Raw genomic sequence first — 27241 nt, forward strand, 5'->3', positions numbered from 1 at the left:
TGAGCAATAATACACACACCACATCAGTGGAAATAAAAACATGAATAAGCAATGAACTGTCATCCTCTGAGGACAGGTCTTATGGTCTTTAACTAAAGACACCGAAAACATCATATTGTGTAATTCATTCTGGACCTATCAATTTAGAAAACATTCATGGAGCTAATATACTAAACTTTAATTAAGGCATGTCATCTTTTCGACTGATTTTTCCTTAAGGCGGGAGATTTCAGGTCCTATATTTGAATAAAAATAATAGAAACCTCCTCTCCAGCAGAAACAATTTAAGTTCTTTTCACATTTCCCAGTTTCCTGGTTATATTAAGTAATTACTGTACTGCTATGACCAAAATAAATGACAAAAATAACGTGGGACAGGAGTATTTATTTTTGGCTCACAGTTTCAGAAGAGTCACAAACATTATCACTTGGCCCCAGGAACTTGGACAGGACATTGTGATGTCAGCAGGGGCATATGACAGAAGTCGGTTTTCCACTTAATGGCAAACCAGAAAGCAGAGAGCAAGACAAGAAGTGGCCAGGGACTCCCAAGGAGGCATCCCCAAGTGGCTCAGTTCTAGCTACGCTTCACCTCTTTGCTTCTACAGCCTTCCGAGGTAGTGCCACCAGGCGGGGAATAATCAGCTCAAATATGCCTGGAGCATGAACTTCATATTCAATGGGTAACATGGATCAGACCTGTTACATGCCTAAACCCTCAGCTATCGTATTTGAGGTTTTGCTGTTTTGTTTTAGATTATTAAGCTAGGCTCAAAGGATTGTAATGCCCCTTAGTGCTTAATTTAACAAAAACCAATGTATTCTAATGTGTTTTCTCCCTCCTTTGTAAGTGGTAAGTGCCATTCTCCACTCAGCTCTCACATGTATAATCCAAACACTGTCACCTAGCAAAGGAAAACTGAGAATCAGAAACTAACCTATATATTTTCAAATCCCCAAAACATCTACATTGCCATTCTTATGTTCTTTCCGACCTCCACACAGGCAAGCCAAATCCCACAATCTTCCCAAAGGTCTTCCCTCACTCCCAGAACCTGACAGAGCTCTAAACTGCTGTAGTCAGGGAGCTGAAACTTAAATGTCCCCAAATGCAACTACCAGAGAGTTCACGACTGACTAGGCTTGCAGGAAACACACATCTGAGTGGAAACTGCGTCTCTCATTTTCAGTCTAGAAATTCTCTGCAGATTGGAGCTCAATGGACTCATCTAATATCTTCAAATGCTTGGGAAATCATGCGGCCAAGCCAAATAATGAACTTCAAACTGAAAAGGTAAAGGATAAGTTTTAAGGATTCTACTCAAACATGAACGTTCACTCCTCTCCAAAAGCATTGTGTGAGTTTTTAAAAATGCCTTTAAACATTTTCCTGTTGTTTCCCTACAGACTCAAGGGCTGGGAAACAGACCCAAGCAGAGAACTTGTCACTCTTTCTCTGAAGTATCTTGGTGTGCTGTCCCACCATCTCAGTGTAAGAAAGGCGAGCTACCACATACAGCTAAGAGTTAGAGGGGATAGTAAAGGTCCTGTGAACCCTAGAAATGGGTATCTTCCATCTCCTTTCTCCAGAAGCACTGCCACACAGTTCCCAAATAATTCAAAAAACTGTTGGTGAGTGAGCGAATCCCAGCACTGCTAAAAGGCTTCAGAGTTAGCAAGGTTCTCTAGGAATGGAAGGCTGGGAGTGGTGTTGGAACCTTTCCAGGGGTAGGGCTCGCAGAAGCTACTGGTGAACAGCAGGGAATGCTACCTCTTAGCAAATTAAAGGAAAAAAATATATATACTAATTAAAAGAAAATTTGTTTTTTAGAGGTTTCAAATTCATATCTAGTGATGTAATTTTGTTGAGTTTATAAGGAGTTTTTGTTTAGAATGAAAAAAATAACTTAATGTCAATTCACCCCACCCCAACACACACACACACACACACACACACACACACACACAATTATTTTTAAAGACCTATGGTTCTTATCTGCCCTGGGTATTGATATTTTTTTTAAACTTTCTTTTTTTATATATATATTATTTATTTATTTATTTATTTATTATGTATACAGTGTTCTATCTGTGTGTATGCCTGCAGGCCAGAAGAGGGCACCACACCCCATTACGGATGGTTGTGAGCCACCATGTGGTTGCTGGGAATTGAACTTAGGACCTTTGGAAGAGCAGGCAATGCTCTTAACCACTGAGCCATCTCTCCAGCCCCCTGGGTATTGATATTTTGAAAATACGAGATGGGGTCAATTTTCCACTCTTCTAAAGAAAAACAGAAAGTGGCACGATGGGAAGACTTCTTGATGTTTACCACTGGTCTAAAAAGTTCCTAATTCCCTTGTGCCAGTCTTTATGGCTGACAATAACACAGTTGCCTTTAGCGACTCTACCATTAGCTTAGAAGAGGTGTGCCTTTAGGGCAATCATCTCTCACAGCAGAGAGGACCACAGAAGCTCTTATTCCTGCTCCAAGTCAACACTACAGGGTCCCATTTTATTAACTAAGCCATCAGAGCATTCAGGTGTTGCCTAGTGGCTCTCCCAGTGGCCCCAATTCTTTCTCCATTGTCACAAGGACACTACTCCCTATGCTAATTCTGGGTTTTAGAAATCATTTCTCTTTCATGTACAGGGATGTAGTTCCCTCTGAATGCAAAGTCCATAAATCTTTTTCAATACTTTTTTTCTCTCTCTTGAAAGAAATGTCAGTTGTTTTCTGACTTAATACATTCTCAGATGCAGGAGAAATAAAGAATAGAAAATTCTAGACACTTCAAGTTTAAGTGTGCTTTTATAAATGTAACAACAATTGCCTTCAGAATAACAACATGGTTCTAGAAAAATGGGGTTTTCTTTCTCAACAAGGGATAATTTCTCAACTACCCATTTTGAATTTCAGAGCATAACCAAAAGCCCAATGGTAGACCTTAAAAGCTCACCTGGAAATTCTCCCATGTTTACTTACAGCGATCAATAAATATATATACACATATATATACATATATATATGTGTGTGTGTGTGTGTGTGTGTATATATATAGTATTATGTGTTGGTCAATGCTCAGACTCTAAGAACAGGTTTGTAAAAGAAAATGAAATGAGGGACCCTGGGTTACTAGGTCAGAAACCTCTTTTTACTTCAAGAACACAGTGTGATTTTAAAATCGCAGAATAGCATGGAAGATTCGTTTTGTATTTTTTTTCCTTAGACAGCAAGCTTTTCTGTAAGAGCCTTCCTTGTCTTTGGGTGGTGGGTGGAGGAGGAAGGACAGGAGGCGCAGTCTCAACTGTGCTGACAGTTCTCTCTGCATGCACACTGACCTGCCGAGGTGACGATCTAGTGCCAATCTGTAGCACAGGGGACCTGGCACTACTTCACATTAAAAGTATTCCTTGCAAGGAACCCTGAATGGGAGAACAAGACATCTGTTTCAATTTATGAAAGAAATGGTCTCATAAATTCCCAACAATACACTCCATTTAGAATCCAAAGGAACTCTGACAGATTAGCAACAGAAGAAACATTACAGAGGGGACAGTAAGATTGGAAGAGCCGGAGACCCAGGGACACTTGCTGTGAGACCGTGTCTTCTCTTTAGATCAGGGAAGCTGTATCCACAAAATTAAAGCAGCTGCCTACACAAGAGCTGAAGAATGACACCAATAACATTCCAATATGTATGGGGAATACCACAAAACTCCACCCTTAGATGAAGAACCAAAGGCAATTAATGATTGGGTAAATCAGTCTTTCCAAGACAGTGAGTCCCCCAACTAGTTGTCCAATTCCAAACGGTCATCCCTAATAACATGCACATATGAGCAACACTAAATGGGCTGAGCAGGTTTTATTTTTATATTGTAGATATACAGTTTTATGTATATATGTGTTACATATAATATATGGATTATATACATAGATATAATATATATATATGTAGTGATAATAAAGGAAAAGAGAAAAAATAAGACTTTTTTTTTAAAGTTTATAAAAAGCCACCACGTGGTTTTGAGTCTCTGAGGCCCTAACATGAGGCCAGGTTGTCACTCAGCTATGGAATCCAGTGTCCCAGTAAGTAGCCCTGACACCTTTGCCTCTAACACAGAGGTTACAGTGTCCCCTAAGCTAACCCATTGAGAGTGTTTATTACATGATCTTGTAAATGACATTCTCCCAAGTGCATGGGAGTCATGGTGGGGAACAGGTTCTTAAAAAGCGAGTCCCTCTCCAGAGGCGCAGGACTCTGTTTTCACACCCCTTTCTTCCTTATGGATAGCCAACATCCCTGGATGGTCGTCATGAGATTTTACAAGTGGACAAGATGGAGTGGCAGATAAAAAGCCTCTCAGAAACCAGTGCTTCACCAAAGTACTCCAGATGCAAGCTGTACTATCAGAAGAAAAGCAAAACCAAAGAGAAACGAACACTTCCAGGCTTTGAAAAGAAACACACACACACACCCCACAGAGAGAGAGAGAAAGAGAGAGAGAGAGAGAGAGAGAGAGAAAGAAAGAAAGAAAGAAAAAAAGTTCCATCAGAAAAATTTAGAGGATAGTTGCATGTCCACAGCCAAACTCACTGAAGCTCATCTGATCATCACTTCAAAGGTTTTCCTTGAGTTTAGAGAGAATACATACATTTAATAATGAATGCATCTAAGCAGAATGCTGCTCCTTTCTGAATCAAAGAAATGTACGATGAAAACTTTGAGTTGTCACGAGAATTAATATTCCTTCTCACTAATTAAAACAGCAGGTGGGAGGATATCACATAGCCTATAGAGAGGCATGCTTTAAAAACTTTCACAATCAGAAAAAAATTCCCTAATGTGACAAATGCTTATAATTTACTAAAAACACCAGTATTCATGAAGGATACATGGAGTTCTTATAAAAGCTGATTCAATCTAATTTATATTTAAGGGTTTCTTCTTTTCTTATATTATTTGAGTAAATTATTCTCATGGATTTCTCTTTAATCATTTTCAGTTACCAAAAAATTACAAAGAGAAAAAATAATCTGTATTTTAAGTGCCCACTACTTGCTGAGATTCATTTGATTCGTTAATCAATACAGAAATTCATTTGATGTGTTAATCAATACAGAAAGACAGAAAGAGAGAAAGAAAGAAAGAGAGAGAGAGAAAGAAAGAAAGGAAGGAAGGAAGGAAGGAAGAAAGAAAGGAAGGAAGGAAGAAGGGAGGGAGGATGAAAAAGATAAAACTAAAAATTAAAAGAAAACTGGAAAAAAAGAAGCCTGGAATTGCACATATGACAGCTCATAGTTTATTGATCAAAGGCACAGGAAGCAGTCTGGGCCTAGAACCGAGTTACAGCTAAGGAAGCCAGATCTTCTGCTGTCACAAGGCATCTGGGTGTTCCACTAGTAGGCTTGTAATGGTGTGTTCAAGAATGTTTCAAATTCCTACAAAGAAAGGGGCTGGCTGTCCACTGTTGCTGGCTCTCCTGGGAGGCTGACTCTCCAGTGTTGCTGGCTCTCCTGAGGGGCTGGCTGTCCACTGTTGCTGGCTCTCCTGAGAGGCTGGCTCTCCAGTGTTGCTGGCTCTCCTGAGGGGCTGGCTCTCCAGTGTTGCTGGCTCTCCTGAGGGGCTGGCTGTCCACTGTTGCTGGCTCTCCTGAGAGGCTGACTCTCCAGTGTTGCTGGCTCTCCTGGGAGGCTGGCTCTCCAGTGTTGCTGGCTCTCCTGAGGGGCTGGCTGTCCACTGTTGCTGGCTCTCCTGAGGGGCTGGCTATCCACTGTTGCTGGCTCTCCTGAGGGGCTGGTTCTCCAGTGTTGCTGGCTCTCTTGAAGGGCTGGCTATCCACTGTTGCTGGCTCTCTTGAGAGGCTGGCTGTCCACTGTTGCTGGCTCTCCTGAGGGGCTGGTTCTCCAGTGTTGCTGGCTCTCCTGAGGGGCTGGCTGTCCAGTGTTGCTGGCTCTCCTGAAGGGCTGGCTATCCACTGTTGCTGGCTCTCTTGAGAGGCTGGCTGTCCACTGTTGCTGGCTCTCCTGAGGGGCTGGCTCTCCAGTGTTGCTGGCTCTCCTGAGGGGCTGGTTCTCCACTCTCCTAATGGACAAGCCCCCCACTGTTGCTGGCTCTTCTGAAGGGCTAACTATTTACTGCTGCGGACTCTCCTTTTGCTTTGCCGACATCCTTAAGCTTGCTGCCTCACAGACCCTCCATCCTCAAGCTGATGGGATGGTACTGCTAACTTCTGAGGAACCACAGAGGGAAATTCCTCAGCATTCAATGTTTTTTCTCTGCACTACTTAATGTTCTTGGTTGACGTTGATGGGTCCTGAATCTTGAAATAACAGCACCTTTTCAGTAGCTGCAGAATCCTAACGAACCCTGTGGAACTACTCTGCTAATGCAACTTAATCTGACAAATTCAATAATCCCTTTGACAACGTCTGGGGGCACAAGGTGTCATGCACTCAGTGGTGTGTTGTACCCAGTTTTGAAGAGCACTGCAATGCCTCTAGTGACTGGCCTCCTGATAGGCACAAAGGGAGTATGGTGGGGGTCTGGAAAACCTGGTCATAACTGTATGGGTCAATGATGCCAAGAACACCGAGAAATAAGTTCCTGGAGCTACGAGATGGAGACCACCATTTGTCCCAAAAATCAATCACTCATTTCAATGTTGATAGAGTAGAAGTGGCCTCTACTTAGTAACTACACTGCCAATAATATCACTAGGAAGACCATTCTTTTTGCACTCTTCGTTCAACTCTTCCTATTGTTGTAAAGGACAATTAGGTCTTATTTTTGCTCATTACACTCCCAAGTCTATGACAGACACACAAGGCAAATAAGTTTCTGTCACTGTGCATAGATAGGCCTATTGGTGTGAGCACAGGGCAGTATCAATTCTCCAAAAGGAGGTAGGTGAAGACTCCCTAGAAGAACAGCTGCGATTGAAGATGGATCCAGAAAATAAGGGGAAGGGGAAGGGGAAGGAGGAGGAGAGGAAGATGAAAAGGAAGAGGAAGAAAGGAAGAAAAGAAGAAAGGAAGGAAGTACGTACGTACTAACTCAGTAAGAATTTCCCAGCCAGGAAATACATACACACATAGTGTCTGTGTGCAGAGCAGAGTGTGATGGAGGAAGGTCATTGGCTAATAAAGACACTGCCCTGGCCCATTTTATTGGTTAGAGGATAGGTGGGAGGAGTAAACAGAACAAAATGCTGGGAGGAAGAGGAAGTGAGCTCAGAGACTCGACCGCTTTCCTCTCGGGAGCAGACGCCTGAGAGAGATGCCATGCTCCTGGCTCCTGGGCAGACGCACGCTATGAAGCTCCGACCCAGGATGGACTAGGCTAGAATCTTCCCGGTAAGACCGGTTCTCACAGATTATTAGAGATGGGTTGATCGGGATAACAGGATTAGCCAGTAAGGGCTAGGGCTAAAGGGCCAAGCAGTGATTAAAAGAATACAGTGTCTGTGTAATTATTTTGGGCATAAGCTAGCCGGGCAGGCGGCCGGGGGTGCTGAGAACGCAGCCCTGCCGCCCCTATTACTACAAGAGTGAATGAAGAAACACAGAGCCAGGAGTAGGGAACCGTCCACTTCAAGGCACCCACCACAACCCTTTACTTACATGACCTTTTATAACGCCCCCATCAGTCCTTCCAAAAAAGTTGCCAGAGGTCACAAGCTAAACAGGATCTTGGGAAAGTGAAATCATTTGCCTCTTAGAAGATCATGCTCAAAGTCCTCTGGTGATTTTCAGATTATCCCTGGCAATGGACTCTTCCTGCAAACGAAGATCTTGAGAACAAGCAACTAGAAAAGTCACGAGTGAACTCGATGCTTTTAAAACCATCTTTGAAGGAGCACCACCCGGGTAAGGCAGCCAAGTGGCAGTGGATTTTGGAAGCAAGAGACTGGAGATACGGTCCATTCAAAGGCAATCAGGAAGACTGGCTAAGCAGCCTTTCCATATTAAACTGCAAATTGCCATTCCTCAAGTCCTACTATGGTACCATGGGAGCTCAGTGATGAAACCAAAGATGCTCGTGTAATCTTCAGGCTTAAAAACTTTAATGATAACCTTTTTTTGTCACAGAGAGGAAAAAGGATTGTTAACTATTTTCCAGATACACTATCAAGTCCTTATGATTGTCTGGCATAGGGCAAGGCTACTCAAGGACTGTCCCTGACTATTGTTACAGAAGACTGCTCTCATATTCTTTTTTTAAAAAAAATATTTATTTATTTGTTATGCATACAATATTCTGTCTGTGTGTATGTCTGCTGGCCTGCTCTCATATTCTTGAAGCCACTGTATTTGAAGAAAGTTCATCACTGCTGGCACAATAACTCAAGGCTGACTGATGGCCACCCTCCACCTAACTTTAGCAATGGGCATAGATTTCTAAGAGGACATCAACTTCCACAGACACACAAGTCCTTACTCTTCTAGAAAAGAGCTCTGGTCCCTGCCTCAAGGTTCATCTTCAGGATTGCTTAGCAGATAGGAACAGACTTCAGGGGAGAAAGCAAAAATTTGGGGAGGTTAGAATCAAAGAATAGAGAGATTGCCAATGCAGCATGCCAAGTCTAGTGCTGCCTTACACACTTCTCTGCTGTGGTTCTTTCATAACTATGGGCACTTGTGCCAGGAGAAGACCACTGGTCAGTTTCTCTCCCAAGCACCTGTGCAAGACAAGAAAGGTGCTAATGGTTCCACCAAAGACTAACTGATCAACAAAAGACCTAAAGCAGTTAATTCCCCCAGACTCAAGATCCAAGAACACTTTTAATTTGTGTGTGTGTGTGTGTGCGTGTGTGTGTGTGTGTGTGTGTGTGTGTGTGTGTGTGTGTGTGTGTAGGTCACAGGTTGATACTGGGTGCCTTCTGCCATAGCACCTTTTTAAGGTAGTTTCTCATTGAACCTGAAACTCATGGAATCAGCTAGGCCGGCCAATAAGCTCCAGGGATCCATTTATTTTCACTCAGCTGACCCAGAACCTAGGTTGCAAGCACATATAGCCAGGCTTGGCATTTATAGGGATCCAAACTCAGTCATGTTTGCAACAGATGATTTTACCAAATGAGCCATATCCCCAGCCTCACTTTAGGCTTTTAAATCATAACTTCAGAGAGTACTAGGGACATAATAAGCCCTATTAAGTGCTTTGAAACTTCATTGTATAAATTAGGTTAGTTTATAAATTTCAATATTTTAATATCATAAGTTTTTGAAAAACGGATAGACTATATTAGACTATTAGAGCGAATGTAAAATAAGTGTAGCTAATCACCTCTAATTGACAGTGCTCACACATAGACTTTCAGTTTCTGTACATTAGTTTCATGTACTTCTGGTGGCTCTTCCCTGGGTGTTTTCCTGCAGGAAAATGAGAACAAGAATATGATGTTCCCTTAGAGTTCCCCATCACATGAAGTAGAGTAAGCAGAGCTCCAAATGGAGATGCTCAGCCCAAGTTCATCAACACGTTCCGTTTCCATTTTAATGACCTCAAATGCACTCATGCTAAGTCTTCTGCTAGCTACACAAGCCTTTCTCTTTGAAATTATCTACTCTCCTTACAGTGTCCTAGAAAATCAATATTCTACTTAGAAATGCTTAAAAGGCTATTGGGTTAAAAACCCATGTATCACAAAAACAATACATTAGCTAATAATAAACATTCAAATGCTTTAGAAACTACAGCCCTACTACATTGGAAAGAAGTGTTCGGGTTCACAGTAGGAATGAATTAGTGACCAATGTGAGTGTAGAATTGACCTTCAGATATAAAATGATATATTCTGTCATCATTTTATATCTGTGTGCCTGTTCTATTTTAATGGTGTCTACCACAGGGGCTAAAACAAAAAGACTTGTCAGTGACTTCTACTCACATTTTGTTGAAACTATGGAAGACCACACCACAGGCTATAGTAGTAGATTTAGTTGGAGAGGGAAACAGTACCAAGTCATCACAAACAAAGAAACATGTATAAACAAAACATGTATAAACACAGCTTTATTACATGACAGCAGTCATGTATCTTTTACTGATGACATCAAACCCATCTTTGCTCCTACCCATCCAGAAAAAAAAAAGTGCTCGAAAACACACTCCTAGGCTTAGTCTTATTCTATGGCTTCATTGATAACTACACCTTCCTGATGACTCACTGTTATGTCTCCGTGATGAGTTTCTCATTTGTGTTCCAGACTCATCTGTCCAAACACCTATCTTCTTTTTCCTCTGTGCTGCTTCATTGGCATCTTACATGTAGTGTGTTCCAGAATGGACTCATGAATAGAATTAGGAAGCCTTCTTCATCTCTGGCATGTACCACCTTCCCTACACTTGTATCAAGACCACGGAGTCTCCTGGACCACGGTTCTGTCCGTTATTGCTGTCTGCTAGGGCTGCATCCAAAGCCCATCCCTTCTATCCACTTCTCTGCAGCACCACTGCCACCATGGGTGATCGGTGTGGGAAGCTACTAACTCCTCCTGCATTTCTTTTTTTCTTCTTCTTCTTTTTCACTGTGAAGCGCTGGCTATCCCAGAACTCACTCTGTCTACAGACTACCAGACTGGCCTAGAACTCACAGAGATCCATTTGCCTCTTCCTCCCGACTGCTGGAATTCACAGCATGTGCCACCATCACCCAGGTCCCTCACGCATTTGTTTTCGGTGCTCTTTTACAACAAAATTTCCAGAATATGCGTATTAATTACTTATCTCATTGCTGTGACAATCCCTGACCAAAGCAACTTCTGGGTTTGCTTTAGCTCATGGTTGGAGGGGCAGTAGATGAAGTCAGGGAGGCCACAGCAGCAGGGGCAGCAGGAAGTTGCTGACACTGCATTTGAAAACAGGAAGCAGAGAACAATGAATTTCTCCTATTATACAGTTTGGAAAGGCAGCTCCCAGGATGGTGAGCTCCCAGAACGGCCCACATTCAGGGTGAGTCTTCCTACCTCAGTAACTCTCTACAGAGAGGCTCCGAGGTTGACTTGCGAGGTGTTTTTGTGTGTTTGTTTTATATTATCAAGCTGTCAATCAAGATTAGATATTACATGCACCTTAAATCAGTGCACATCATTTCTCCTTTCTAAAAGTCTTATGCTGGCCTTAGAACTAAGCATTAGATGTCGCCACTGCCCTCAAAAGACTCCAGATGAGTCCTTGACTTCTTTACACCACTCTCTTAGCTCATTCTGATCCAGGGCTTTCTCCCCCTGCCCCCCCCCACCAAATCCCACCAACCTCCTTTCTTTCTGAGCTCTCCTGTGTAAGATCCCCACTCCACCTGCCTCTTTTCTTCTCCAAAGTCTCAGTTTCCGTCCCAATCTCAGAGTGTTTCTAGGGAGTCCGTCTCTGGCAGATCTCATGGTACTCCTCATATTGATCACATCATTATTTATGGTTTGTTATTCTTGCCTCTACTCCTGAACTGTATAAGCTCCCTGCCCATCAGATTTTTCAAGCACTACCCACAGCCATGGCTGCAACCCCAGGAGCTCTGTCTGGGTCTCTGTTGGTGAAATGAACACTGGTGTAAGGTAGTTGTCCTGGGCATTTCTCATGGTTTCTGAAGAGTCATTAACTTCAGTCTAAATGTCAGGTTTTTTTTTTTCTTTCCTAATTCATGCCTGTCACCCACTGAACTGGAGGACAATGATTAGGAGAAAGGACTTGCTGGTGGCATGTTCCCCCACTTCAGTTGGGAATGAAGGCCTTTGGAAAAGCCAACAGGAGCCCCAAATTTCAACTTTCACACTGTCTGGGTGTCAAGGCACACTCCTCAACCTACAACACAATTTCGCTCACAAGCAAACGAAAATATCATCAATTCAGCAGTGTCTCTGGGCTACTCTTGCTTCAAGATCTTTATCAGCATGTCGCTCAGTGACATTTTGTCTAAGAACCTTGGGGTAGAGCTCAGACCCATCTGGCAGGACAAGAAAGCCACAGGCCGACACGGGCTTCCTCTTGATGCATGGCTCCCTCTGAAGCTGGTACCAGCTGTGGGGATGGAGAGCAGAAGAGTTTCTGCTCTAGATGAAGATTCCAGGGTTGTTCCTCTGGAGACAGCCTGTGGTTCCCGTCTGGTTACAGCAGCCTCAGTGGATGCCTACACAGTTCTGTGGCACTGGTCTCCAAGGACTTCAACATTCTAAGACAACTGCCCTCTGACACTGTCTCTTCAGCAACTCTGCACTCCCCGCCACACTGTCTGAAATATGACTCCCCAATATATCCTAACAATTTCTTCCTCACTTCATTAGGGTCTCTGTTGCACGTCAGACCTCACAGTGATCTCCCTTCATAGGTTAACAGGATCCCATCACGATGCTTTCTGTCCCTAGACCCTGTTTTATTCCTCTCCCATTATAAAAAATCACATATGTGCTGTCTCCTCCAGCTGGAATAGAAGGGTCATAGAGAACTTGGCTTCCTGCAGCATTTCCAGAACATAGGAGAGTAGACGGTGAATGCGCAGAATAAAAAAGCAAAAGAAAACACGAGTGACCCTCTGATAGGAACTGACAACCAAGCAGGGCTGAAACTTCAATCCCGAAGTTAGAGAGGATGTGAAGGACAGGGTGGTGGGGAGACTTGGGGGCTGTTCCCCTCTAGGGATCCAACGTACAGCCTTGTAGAACGAAGATGAAGAAAGGGCTAGGCATGCAGGCTTGTGAATAGCAAGAGTCCCTGGGTCTGGTGAGCATGCCAGCTGCTGCCTCTCCTGTCAAATGAACCGATCAGCCTCTGGCAGCCATGGCAGGGGATCCCCGGAGTAATACCCACAGAACAGCGGATCTGGGCACAGGTGGCATTGTTATCTGGAGAAGGGTGCCCTGCGTGGCCCCTTTCACATATCTTCTGTAAGACGACTTTTAAGATCACTTAGCAGACTCGAAATGGCAACAGCGGAGAATTAAGCCACATCTTCTGCCACTACTCCTCCTTTTTAGACTTAGACTCAAGGAGTCCTGTGTGGCATCTTGTTCTAAGTCTCAGTCCTGCTGAAGACATGGTCTCAACTGGTGGTTCTTGAGACCGAGGTCCTTCGACAGAAACCTCTTAATCTCCTCGCACAAGTAGAGTGGGAAACACTTAGTATTCGCTCAACAAATAGCAGGTACCGCCTAAGTCTATTTTAACACATCTCCTGAAAGACACTGAGCTAAATATTCATTAAGAAACATCACTGATTATACTGAACCCTCCTTTAACACTCGGGTCTGCAGGTGTTAGCAGAGACATTTTAACTAAAGGTCAATTCTAGGATTGGGAATCTCAGAGGATAAGTAATTTCCACATGTTGAGGAAGATATGACAGGACCACGTAATGCTAATGGAAACTTTTTTAAGTTTTATTTTCATTTATTTATCTTTGGGTTTTTGCTGTTTGCTTGTTTGAGATATGGTTTCTCTGTGTATCTATGGTTATCCAGGAACTTATTATGTATAACAGGCTGGCCTTGAATTCACAAAGATTCTCCTCTGCCTCCCAAGTACTGGGATTAAAGACATACAACTCCACATTCGGTCCCTAAAACCTTTTTATAAATATGGATTTCCCAAGGTTTCTATTCATATAGATGTGAAGAAAGACCCATGGAGTGCTGATTGTTTCTGTGTGTTACATTTTTATTTTCAGTATTTTAATTTTTGACATTTCGATTGCACTTTCCTGTTACTATGGAATTCAGAGTATAGTTAATGGATATACATGTTTTAAACAATGGAAATACTGTATCTTAAGTGTGAGTTCATATTCCACTATGATTTTTTCTTGCAGTATAAAATATTTTATATAGTTAGTTTGGCAAACATTTACAAAATGGGTATAGTACACAGGCATCATGCTAGGCAAAGTTAAAAATAAATGTTTCACATTATTAAAAGCTCTGTGACATGTTGAACCATCCTTGCATCTCTGAAATGAAGCATACTTGGTCATGGTGGATGATCTTTTTGATGTGTTCTTGGACTTGGTTTGCCAGTATTTTATTGAGTATTTTTGTATCAATGTTTATCGGTGAAATTGGTCTGTAATTCCCTTTCTTTGTTGGGTTTTTGTATGGTTTGAGTACCAGGGTGGCTGTGGCCTCATAGAAAGAATTTGCCAGTGTTCCTTCTGTTTCTATTTTGTGGAATAACTTGAGAGCATTGTTGTTAATTCTTCTTTGAAAGTCTGGTAGAATTTTGCATTAAAACCATCTGGCCCTGGGCTGGCTGGCTTACTTACTTACTTACTTTATTTACTTATTTATTCATTTATTTATTTATGTTTTTGGATGGTAGACTTTTAATGACTACTCCTAGTTCCATAGGAGATTTTTTTTTTTAAGATTTTTCCAGTTTTGTGGAGTATAGGCAAGGGGAACACTCCTCCACTACTGGTTGGAGTGAAAACTTATATAGCTACTTTGGAAGTCAGTGTGGTTGTTCCTCAGAAAACTGGGAATCAATCTACCACAAGACCCAGCTATACTGCTCTTGGGCATATGCCCAAAGGATGCTCAATCATACCACAAGAACACTTGCCCAACTATGTTCATAGCAGCTTTATTTGTAAGACCTAGAACCTGGAAACAACCTAGATGTCTCTCAACTGAAGAATGGATAGAGAAAATGAGGTACATTTACACAATGGAGTATTACTCAGCTGTTAAAAAACAAGGACACTATGAAATTAGAAGGCAAATAAATGGAGCTAGAAAAAAAAATATCATCCTGAGTGAGGTAACCCAGCAGATAAAGACAAACATGGTATATACTCACTCATAAGTGGGTATTAGCTGTAAAATAAATGAGAAATCCTGCAGATGAAGAGAAAGGAGTGTAGGAGCCAGAGGGCTCAAGGACACTACAGGAAGGCTCACACAATCATCTAACTTGGGCTCACAGAGACTGAACTGACAACAAGGGAGCCTGCATGAGATTGTCCTAGGCACTTTCCATATATGTTACAGTGGTGTAGCTTGGTCCTCTTACGGAACTCCTAACAGCGAGAACAAGGATTGTCTCTAACTCTTTTATGGGCTTTTGTGACCTTCCTCCTTACACCGGGTCACTTTGCCCATGATGAGGTGCTTAGTCTTACTGCAACTTGGTATGCCATGTTTTATTGCTACTCCTAGGAGACCTGTCCTTTCCTGGATGGGATGGAAGAGGAGGATATGGGGGCATGGAGGGGTGAATGGGGTAGAGGAACTGGGAAGGGAGCAGGGGGGAGGCTGTGGCTGGGATGTCAAATAAATAGATGAACAAAAAAAGCTCTGTGGTAGACTTCAAAGCTAGTACATTCTACTGAAGCTTTATTTACATATATACCAAATATGCATACCTATTCACTTATGCTAATTTATACATTCTGTCTATACTTAACTTGGAAGGTGAACATTGCATAACTAATGTCTCCAGCCACAGAGTGAGGCACAGTTCTTCTTAAACATAACTAGTGATTATAGAAAACTCTCCTGAACAATCGCTGCTTTTGCTCCTGTCCCGATAGTCATGATCACAGCGAGGTACCATTTTGTATTCTTTCCCTCAATTCCTGTGTTTCATTGCTCCACTGTCACAACCCAAAGCACACCCTTACCCTGGCTTCCCAATGATCTTTTATAAAATCTATACCACTCTTCTCCGACACAGGGGTGGGCCTCGCATTGTCTCTCAGGTCTCAACTCAGATGCTCTAGCTGTCTGTCCTGACCACAATTTTGTGAGATTACTTCTTTCCTCTAGCCCTTCCTACTGCTTGAGACTGCTTTGCCTATTTGTGACCGCTACTTCCTCCATGGCAAAGGGAAGTTCAGTCACCACTTTCATTTTGCTCCCTTCCCCATCTGCAGGTGCCAGCATACACTATTGATAGACTCACTTATTAATTAATGAACTTCCTGTTCAGTTCATACTTACTGCTTTATGTATGCTATCAGAACCTTCACATCTTATCACTAAGAGAATAATAAATATATAGGATATGCCTTTCTAGACAGATTTCTGTATCAGCAGTGTATAAGAAGATATTCAAGCTGGGAGATGGATTACTTGATTAAAAACACTTGCTATCCAAGGATGAGGGGCTGACCTTGATTCCCAGAACCCACATTATAAATACTGGGCACAGTGGTGCATGCTTGTAATCCCAGTCCCAGAGAGGTGGAGCCAGGTAGATGCCTCGTACTGACTGGCCTTGTGGCCTAGTCATATCAGTAAGCTCAAGGTTCAGTGAGAAACCTTGTCTCAAAATACAGGATGGATAATGATTGAGCAAGACACCCAAGGCTGATTTCTGGCTTTATGGGTATACTTGTGGAACATGTAAACACATGAACACACATGAGCACAGTAAGAGGACTCACATGTAACAAAATGGCACCTACTGAATAACATTCTCTAGGCAATTATTTCTCAAATAGACATAAATGATTTTGTCCACAATTGATTGAAGTGTATAAGACAGTTATGATATTTTCTTTTGGAAGAAAACTAAAACAATCTTTATTTAAGTTGCAGATTATTTTATGGGAAAATGGTAGCTGTTGGCAAGATGAAATTGACATTTAAAGCCCACCTCAGAATGATGGACATAAAAAGCTTAATACTTCTCATGTATAGTCTTAGGCAGTGTATCAAAAGAACAAAAAAAAATCTATGGGGGTTTAAGTATATTCCAAATCACCTCTTCTTACGATAAAACCCAACATTCACATCTTAAAAGTCAATGCTATATCATGGTTGGTTTTTCTTTGGAAATGTACAGAATTAGAATCTTCAAAACTCAGCCTCATTGTTTGTTTTCTCTTGGGGAAAGTCAGTGAGCAGAAACAGTCATCAGGGAAGTCCTGGGTGTCTTCACATCCTTCCTCCCAGGACAGTCTTGCCCCAGTCATGTGCAAGGCACTCAGTCAGGAATAAAAAAACACAGGCCTGCCCTCTCTTGGTCCCAGCTTTGTGAAATTGTGTGGTCATAAGCACATAACGCAGGGTCTCCTGGTTAGCTTTAACCGTAGCAGTTTGACACAACCTAGAATCATCTGAGAAGAGAGCTTAAGTTGAGAAATTGTTATGTCTGTGGGGATTTATTTGTTAATGAGGTAGAGGGTCAAGCTCACTGGTCATCGTCATTGGGCCAGCCTCTCTGTGGTCATCACCATTCCCTGGGCAGATGGTCCTGACCTATATTAGAAAGCTACCTAGCTAAGCAGGAGTCTGAGTGAGCCAGTTAGAAAGCAGCATCTACCACAGTTTCTACTGTGTTTCCTTAGCTGTGAGGTCCTTGGTCAGAGGCAGTGCTGTGTGCAACAGGAAGCTGGTTTGGCTTCAAGTGCCTGCTTGCATTCCTACCCTGATGTCCTTCCGTGATGGATTGCACCCTGTAAGTGGAAATAAATCCTTCCCTCCTCTAAGCTACCTTCAGTCAGGGTGTTTTATCACAGCAACAGAAGGAAGCTAGCACACGGGACATGGTCAGAATAGCACAATGTCCTGGAAGACAACACCAAGGATACAGAGTGCAGGTTCAGGTAGTGGAACCCTCAGCCTCCATCCCTTTTATCACAAAGAAGGTGAGATTACTTACTTTCAAAAATTCATTTTCCCATTCATGCATTCCTATTTGGTCAGAAACACTTGTAACATTTTTAGTACAGTGAGAGTCTCACCACAGTGTTTGATAAATCTATATTCTAAAAGAACATATTTGATAATAAAAGAAAGAAATCTACAATTGACATGTGCTATATATAAACTTGAAACCAAGGTTTGTTTTTGTTTAAAAACAATGAATGAGGTGCTGGAGAAGCGGTGATGAGCACTAGTTGCTCTTGCAGGAGATTCAGACTCAGTTTCCAGCACCCACATGGTGGCTCCCAACTGTCTGCAACTCCATTTCCCGGGGATCTGATCCAGTGCCCTCTTCTAGGCTCCTCAGGTACTGCATATGTGTGGTGCACAGACAAACATGGTCACAGGCAAACATCCATATATTTATATTATATGTATATATATATATATCCCATATACATATATATAATATACACACATGCATGCAGTTGCATGCATGCACACACACATATCATTAAAACACAAACAAAAATCAATCAGGTAGGAAGGGCGTGGTGAAAGGCATGTCCCTCCTACATCAATCACAACTTCACTTTCTATGGTAATCAGTTAAATATTAAATATCAAGAGTCTTATAAATGTATAGCCTCTCTTGTAATTATCCCTCCACATGTTTTACTTAAATAATCTACTAAAATATTTTTAGATTTATTAATGTACATAGGTTTGCGCATGTGTAAGTGTGTGCGTGTGTGCATGTGCTTGTGCGTGTAAGTACCAACAAGATGGCTCAGAGACTAAAAGTACTTGTGCTTAAACATGAGGTCCTGAGTTTGATCTCTGGTGATCATAAAGAGGCAGGAAAGAATTTACCCTAATCTTCATATGAAAACCATGACATTCATGTTCAGATACATACACAGAGAGAGAGACAAAGAGAGAGAGACAGAGAATCTATATCTAATAGAATGCAAACTAATGCATAACATTCTTTTAAAACTAAGGAAATAGTCAAGTCTGATGACACACCTTTAATCCCTAAACTTGGGAAGCAAAGGCAGGTGGACCTCTTGTCTACATAGTGAGTTCCAGGCCAGCCAGGGTTACAGAGATTAGACCCTGTCTCAAAGAGAAAAATAAATTATCCTGCTAGAACAAAGGTTTCACCAAAGTACTATTTATAATGCCAAATGTTTGGAAATAGCCTTGAGGTCCATGTAGAAGGGTATGGTTAATAAACCATGACACACACCATGTAACCCAATATTACACAGACATTATTAAAGTTGCCCAGAATTTGGAAAGTATTAAACACATAAGGCTAAGCAAACAGTACAGGTTGTAATATTAAGTATGAAAAAAACTCATTAAAATGAGGAGAAGAAAATGCCAAATGTTCCGGGTGCCTTTGGGTTATAGGATTATAGTTAAGATTTCTCCATAGATTTTTAATCCTTAATGTGTTTCCAAAATTTTAATTAAGAGTATGCTTTACTTTGCAATTAAAAGCAAAAATAATTCTTCAGAAGTAACCATCATGTTATAAATATGTGTACATGTGTATGTTCTCTGGGCCCATCTGACTCTCATTACTAATAAAGGCAAAATGTGTCTGACACTAAAAATCTGCCTAGATGGAGGACTGAGGGATTTTTAATTCACGCCACATATCAGCCTAAAGATGCTGAATTTTAAAAAGGAAACGTTTTCTTTTCAGCACCTCTGGAATTAGTTTTACTTGGGTTTCATAAAATTCCAATATTCTTCTCACTCGCAGCTTTAGTTTGCAATTGTTATTTATGTGACTCTCTTACGAAGCTACGGGACTTGGTCCCTTACCTCAAGAACCTCTTAATCCAGTGGGAGAAAAATATGAACATTGTCTGACCTGAGTAATGACAAAATATCCCCTGATCATTCAGTATTGAATGATTGTTACTCTGTGTGTGTGTGCGCGCGTGCGCGCACACGTGTGTTTCTAGGACAGAGGTTGATATCAAGTGTCAATTGTTTTCTATTTCCTTCCATATTATTTTTTGAAACAAGGTCTCTCGTTGAACCCAGAGATCACCAATTCGGCCCACCTGGCTGGCCAAGCAAGCCTCTGGGATCCTTCTGTCCCCGTGCTGAGACTGCAGGCATGATCGGGATACAAACTCATGCTTGTGAATCACATTTCACTGACTGAGCCATCTCCTCCATCCCAACCACTGCTTCTATTAACGCCAGGGTTTGCTTCTCTAGCAATAAGCATTATGGAGACACAGAGGCACAGCGTTATCCCCATCTCAATCTCCATTCCCGAATCACTGAATGCCTGAACAGCAGCCAAAACCATGTCAGTGATGCCCAACCCTCCCTTACTGAGACACCTCACATTCCCCTGTGCACATTCTCCCTCTTTTTAATGAGCGGTAAATAATTTGTTCAACCCCAGGGAAGTTCCTGGGGATTTCTGACTGCAGAGCACCAAATGCCCTCTTTCTTCTCCCGCTGCTCTTTTCTCTTCTCTGCTCATGCACAGTCCCACACTTCCCTCCTGCTGGAAGCCTCTGGTGTCTGACCTGCATTTCAGATGCCCTATTCCTTTCTGTCGTAGCATTTATGCTCAGCTGTTGCAACTGTGTATTTCATAACGCTAGCCAGTCCTGCGTTCTCCGTTACTACGAAAAATTCCTTGAGCTTCACTTTCTGAAATAGATTATGAGATTCTCACAAATAAGTTACTTTCATAAATCTCATGACTTTTCCTACACACACGTGCATGCGTGCACACACACAGTGGATTGCACATACATCTAAATTGATAAAACTTTCTTTTGTGTTTGTTACAGAATGCCATTATGCCATTCATATTTCATAGTACAGTCTTTCAAGCAGGACCTTCGGTGATACTAGAAGGTTCCCATATCTACTATACTCAACATGTCACTGGTTGCTTTCTCTTCTCTCAGTCTCATTCTCTGTGTCTATTTCTTACTTTCCATCGTTCTAGGCAAAACATCTATATGTCTGAAGGTAACCTCAGACCATGCAGACCATGGCCATTGGCAGAGGTTTTCTTCTCTGTAACTGAAAGCAGTGACTAAAACTAACCTCTCAGGCATCTAACCTGCTGGTGTGTTCGCCCTGCAGGGTGATAGGAACTCTCTACTGGTGGGAACGTCCTATTAGATAAATGTGTTTTGAAAAAAGCCAAACACGGTCCTGCTGGACAACTCTTTACATGGTCTGCTCTGATCTCATCCTCACGAGTCTTAAAGGTCAGCTCTTTCGTAACCAGATGTCCGCAGGACTCCCCATTTCTCACTCAGACTTGAAGTTGACCTTGCCCTGCTAGGACCAGAGTGACTCCCTAGTGATTTCCAGATTCTGACAGATCTGGGATTTCGTGCCAGTTCCTTCAGATTCTTGTCTGGCTCCAGGGGTTCAGGCAAACAATATTAACCTCTCTGACCCTCATACCTTGGCTCTAAAAGGGATGTAGATCGTTCTTACACTTCCAGGACTGTAGTGAAGATTTAGTGAGATCATCTATATATAAGGTGCACGGCAAACACATGGCAAATGTCAGCTTCTCTTTGCACATAATGGCTGACAACTCCCCCGCTCTCTGAGAAGATGCCCATTCCATATTCTATTGATTTGCCTTGGGAAGATTTTTATAGTGGAGCCATATGGTCAAGTTCCTGTTCTCAGATCAACAATCAAACAGTAGCCTGTTCCATTGATCTGTCCACCTGTTCACTCTTCCGGTTTTGCCCCCATCCCTGACTCTTCCTATTATGCCAAGTCCCATACCAAGAATCTGTGCATGCGAGTACTTGGCAGGAGCCTCACCATGGCACCTGTCTGACAGGTCTGTGAGCAGGCACACTTGGCAACTGAACGACACTGATGTCTGGTACTCGGATTGCATATTAGAAAGTCTACCAAGCCTGCCATTCCATTTGGCCTATTTCAATGTACCGTGACATTGGCCTTGAGCAATGATATTGCACAGACTGTGGCTATTAGGGCTTACCACTTAGTGCTCACAAAATTTTAACGTGGTTATTTGCCTCCCCCAGCTTTTGGTTTTCTCACTCTAGAAGGCTTTTCAGAAGCTTAAATAATGTAATGACTTAAAGCATGCTCGTAGCAGTTTAGGGCCGAGGGGGGGGGGGTCTGTTGGTAAAAGTGCTTGCTGTCATTTATGAGCACGAGAATTTGGATCTCCAGCACCCGTGTAAAAAGCTGGGTGTAGCAGCATAGATCTGGAGCCCATGCTAGGATCAGGAAAGGCAACAGAGACAGGCAGATTCTTGAAGTTCCCTGGCCAGCCAATCTAACCAACTGGTGAATAAAAATTCAGTGAGAGACTCTGCTCAAATATTAAGCTAGAGAAGGTAACCGAGGAAGAAAACCCGATGTCCACCTCTGCCTCCACACACTTGCACACCTGCACACCAGACTTGCCTATGTGCAAAAGTACACATCGCTGTGTAAGTGAGAACAAGTACACATGGTAACAAGTGCATTGTTTTTATCTGGAGCATCATTTGCTTTGTGGACCACTTCTCTGTGATCTTCAGGGAACTGTCAGTCAAGAAGCAACCCTCGCCTTCCCATCTGACCACTACCAAAAACCACACATAGGAAGAGCATGGCACAGATTCTATCCCAGCCTACCACAAAGCACTCTTTACCATACTAGGGACTGATGCTGTGGCTACTGAAGCCTAGCACCTCAGAATCCTTCCGAAGAAGTATAAAAGGGACTTGAAAGAAACGGGATCTCTCTTCCTTACAGAGGCCAACTCAAAAGTATAGGTTTGGAGCTAATGAAAGTGACTTTCTCTTCACAAAGAAAGACCTTGGGATAAAACTGATCCAGAGAGAAATGGGGGTAAGAAATGAGAGGAAGAATCTAGACAAAGTCATGTGCATCTCGGGTTCCACCAACAACTGAAGCAAGTTCCACTTTTAGACTTTCCGTTCACATCAGCCAGCAAATTCTTTTCGACCTAATCTAGTTACATGTGCATATAATCAAATGAATCCTTGAGGAATCTCAAGGGGAGTGATTGGCAGAGGGATTGGACCATCCTCTACAACATGCTGTTCAGAAGGAGGTGGTAGCAGATACAGCAGGAAGGGAGCTGCAGCTCCCCCCTCCCCATCTTCCTACTCCGCTACACTCCTGAGTTTTTGTTTTGGTTTAGTTTTTCTGTATAATTTCCTTTCTGGTGATAAAGTTTTCAAAGAATGACTTGTTCCTACACATGCCACCAACAATGCCTTGGTTCAAAGATATATATAGTTTATATATATCTTTATATATATAAACTTTATATAGTTTGTGGGTATTCCTTTTTTTTTTTTTTTTTACAGTACACTGGGAGTCCTTGGAATAGTCTCATCAAGGACCCAGTGATAAGTAAATCCCCATTCAGGAAAGGGGAAAGGAAAAAGAGGCTGAGGGAGGAGAAAGCATGAAACAGGAGCCACCAGACTAAACACCATTGGTCAAAATCCAAGGCATCCCAGATGCTCTCAAACTCATAATTACACATTTTTGTCTTCTAGAATATAAATGATTTTTCCCCAAAAAATTCAAGCCTCCACTAAAGTCAGACATCAGGCTTACCTCTCGCTTCCCTTTTACTCAGAATTTCCAAGGCATGCTTAGCTTCTCTTCTATCGCCATCAGTTCTGCGGAGAGGCAGACGAGTGCACTTTGCTAGCATGTTTTGTAGCACCAGGCTGGCCTCCATCACCTTTCTGCTCTAATTACCTCTGGAGGTTGTTAGGAAAATCAATTGCTATTATTTGCGAAAACTAATGGACAACCATCAAAGACCGAGTGAAAGTTGGTGTTTGCACTTTGATTTTCCTGTCAACTGGGATCACCATGATGGAGCACATGCCCCAGGCTAGACTGCTTTCATTTCCAGCTGTCAGGCATTATCCTTCCCCCACACCCACGAAACTTATATCCCGGCTCCCTCCAGCCCTGACACTACAAGCCGCACACCCTCACATTCAGATTTTTCTCCCATATTCTTAATTCCACCAGAACTCATCACGTAGCATTATTTAGGAGAATGTAAAGGACTCCAATCAGAGGTCACTCCGCAGAGGAGGACAACAGGAACTGGAAAGGCCAAACAACTTGTCCGATGCTACATTATCCGTAGCTAAGTCAAAATGACAGCTCCCCAAGCAGTGCCAGTTGGGATCTGCTTGAACTGCTCCGGAGCCTGCACTTGACTCCTGGTATCCACAGACACCCCAATGCTTGATGTCTCCTGGTGTCCATAGATACCCCAACATTTGATGTCTCCTGGTGTCCACAGACACCCCCACACTTGATGTGCTTCAGACTGGGCTATGTCTACCAGTCTCCTCCTCACCAGCCTAGCTCCTGTCTCTGAGGCATGACCTCTCACCAAGCGCTCATTGGCCTGCAGAGTGTCTGGCTATGTATCAGACACTAACAGACAACGCCCCCCTGCAGTCCAGGGACAAGCAGATAAACTTGATACAACTGCAAGTCTCATATTCCTGGATAGCATCAAGGATTCATCCCATCTCAGGTTCGTTTTTCTTCCCCTTACACAACTTCTTTTTCCAAATATACTTCTCTTGATAACTACAGCCTGTGCCGTCTCCTATTTAGGGAGAGGAACACTACAAGAAATATATTTTTAAACCACCTCGTATTTGAAATTCTACGTTCTGGATGATAAACAATGTAAGAACTTTTGACTTCCTGAGAACACTTCCTTTTTTAAAATCTCATTTTTAAAAAGAAATGCAAAAAGTGACATTTGCTTGTTTTTGTTCTTATTTCCACAGGCAACATATGAGTTTCTTTTTCTTTTTATTGACTTTGGGTGAGAATTAGTGTAGCCAATCATTTCAGATTCTCTCCTCCCAACGTCAGTTGTCTTTCTAAAATGTGCAATGAACCATTGTCAAAATCTGGAAACTTTGAAAGTTCAAATGTAGCAATCCGACTCTTGGCACATTTAAAAGCATATCTAAAAACTGCACTACCATAAAAGTGACAAGGACAGCAATCCTTCCTCACCAGGGGCTCCTGAACATCCAGTTCTTTCTGGTTCTAAGCATCATATAGATACTTTGTACTTACCTAGGCAAGCCTCAGAAGCAACAGGTTAAGTTACTCTGTGCCAGTCCCCTGGAACTAACATTCAGAACCTTCCTACGTACCAGCTCTCTTACGGAAGGCTTTCCCAGCCTAGCTACAAAGATAATTATGGCCCTGGTTACAAATTATCTCATAATTATGAGATATCTGGTAGGGTTGTTAAAGAAAAGTTATAAACACCCCGGTATCCATTTTTAAAATTCAAAATGCAACATTAAGTTGTTAAAGCATGGGGGGGGCAGTTTCCACTTAATTGGAAGCACTGGCTTTTCTTTCAGAAGACTGCTTGTTCCTCACTGAAGCTGTCTGAAAGGCAGGGAAGTACGAGCAGATGCTTCAGTGGGGGGGACCAGCAGTGTGGAAATTAAGTGAGGCTTAAAAAGTTTCAAAATACATTCTCCTTTTCAGCAGAATGATAAAATGTCCTAGTAGCAACAGTCAAGTCAGAAAGGAAAGGTCATTTTATGTGTTTTCGTCGGGCAGCAAATGGTACACCATTAAAGGAATCAGCTTTTGTGCCAATGGGTAACATCTACGAACAAAAAAAAAAAAAAAAAAAAAAAAAAAAAACTCTACGAAACTTGGTTTGACTACAAAAGGAAATTGTTCGATACAAATTGCATTTACCGATTCCTGAAATGGTTTCTGCTGTCAACCACTGAAGGTCGTCAGAAGAAATGATGGTAAGAAGGCAAGCCAGGCATATTTAGTTTTGAAATACACCAGACTAAGGTGTACAGGGACTGAACCCTGTGACTCAAATGTGTCTGCCCATGAGACCAATGAGCACAGGAACTGATCGGAGCTACTTAATTGTATCTAGGTATCTACCTTTCTCTCTGACATTATCAATGCTTAGCCGTGAACAAAGAGTCGCTTAACACACACAAACACATACACGCATACTCACGCTCACACACACATACTCTTCAATTTTTTTTAAGCAGCAAACACAGAATGCCTGCGCCTTCATAACACGCAGTGTTGGTGTGAACAATCAATTATTGCAAAACAATCAATGAAGCAAACCTTGTGAGTTCTTTCACTAAAGGCAGACAGACTCTGTTGGGAGAAGAGTCGTGCAGTACAGATAATTGTCTCTCCTCTTCGTTTTTCTTATGTAGACAAGACCACACTGAAATACTGTTCTAAGAACCCCTGCCCACACTTTGTTCCTCCATAGATTTACGCCGTAGACATCCTCACAAAGAATGCTGACTCTGGAACCTAGACAAAGGAGGGTGTAGCTCGAAGGAGACAGAGACCCAGGCACTCGCCAACTGCTCACAGGCTGCCCCGCACCACCTCTCCTGTGCTCCAGGGACCAAGAAGTCTGGAACTGATGGCGGACTTGGTTCATTCCCCAAACTTTGGGAGTCACTGTTTCCCCTAACTCCGCAGGCTAAAGCGGAGGGGAGGACAGTGGGCTACAGAAGCCCAGAATACTGCTGCAGGGTTTGCCCACCCACCTCGGCAAGTCCTTCAGCGCCCTGGTGGTCCCCTCACCTGTCCTGAGCGCCGTGTCTCGGGGCTTCGGTGGCCTCTCGGGGTTCTTCGCTCCAACAGCTGTCGCGACGGTGTGCGCCTCTGGGGACCAGCGTGGGAGGCGGCGGGGTCGGGGGCGTCAGGCGGAATATGGGCAACCGCGGGCAGCCCCGGTCTCACACCCCATCCTCGCGGTGCTCAGGCTGAGGACGCCGTGCAGTCACCGCGGGAGGATGAGTCAGGCAGGGGTGCGGGCGCCCTGACTCGCGCATCTGGGGGACGCGGCCGCCGCCATCGAACGCGGGGAGACTCAGCACCCCTGCCCTCCCACAATACCGGTGGGACACGACTAGCGAGGCCAGAACGAGAGGATCGCAACTAAGGCGTCTCTGCCGCTGCCCAGAAAGACAAAAGGAACACGGGGCTCGAGGGAAAGTTTTGGGATCGGTTCCCTACGGATTCCAGCTCCTGAGCTCTCCCCCACTCCCAAGAGGAGGATCGGGGGCGAGGGCGGGGACGGGCTTCCCGGAGCGTCGCCGCCAGCCGGGGACCCAGACGGTGCCAATCGCACCGCCGCCCACGACCCGTGGGAACTCCGCGGGTCCTGCCGCCCCGTGGTGCCTGGAGCTGGCTGCAGGATCCGCCCCTCTCCTCCCGGACCCCAACACAGCCGCCCCCCTTTCTGGCTGCAAAGTTGCACTTCTAGAACCAGGATGGCGCTCACACAAAACCCATCTCGGAAACAAAGTATCTCTACGAAGAGCTCGGCTTAAGCAGAAGGCCGGCAGGCGGAAGCGGACACACCCACTCGCCTCTCACCCCCGCGGGAACAGGAGCCGGAGATTCCCCACCTCTCCTGTCCCAATAAGAACTGGGGGTCCCCGACCCACTCCGTGTTTTCTGGAAGCAGAAGCCATAGGACCCTCGGCCCCACGCCCCTAAGATGCTTTCTTATCAGATGCAACCTGGGTGGGTCGGGGTCCCCCTGGCGGCTGCACAAGTGCTGTGCTCACAGA

The 27241-nt window shown here is 43.3% G+C and overlaps 1 protein-coding gene across 3 annotated transcripts in view; it reads right to left on the minus strand.

Moving 5' to 3' along the window:
* Positions 1–27013, minus strand: part of Tmem200a (transmembrane protein 200A) — a 77012-nt gene extending 49999 nt beyond the window's left edge. The window contains exon 1 of one of the 3 annotated variants that reach the window (XM_041653290.1): positions 26210–27013. The gene's annotated coding sequence lies outside the window, so the exon portion shown is untranslated. Of the gene's footprint in view, positions 1–25769; positions 25887–26209 lie in introns of those variants that run through there. The other 2 variants (XM_041653288.1, XM_041653291.1) reach the window with 2 other exon arrangements.
* Positions 27014–27241: the final 228 nt, after the last annotated feature.

This window comes from Microtus oregoni, unplaced genomic scaffold (assembly GCF_018167655.1).
Source record: "Microtus oregoni isolate MIOR12 unplaced genomic scaffold, Mior012 000006F_ref0000085, whole genome shotgun sequence".
NCBI lineage: Eukaryota > Metazoa > Chordata > Mammalia > Rodentia > Cricetidae > Microtus > Microtus oregoni.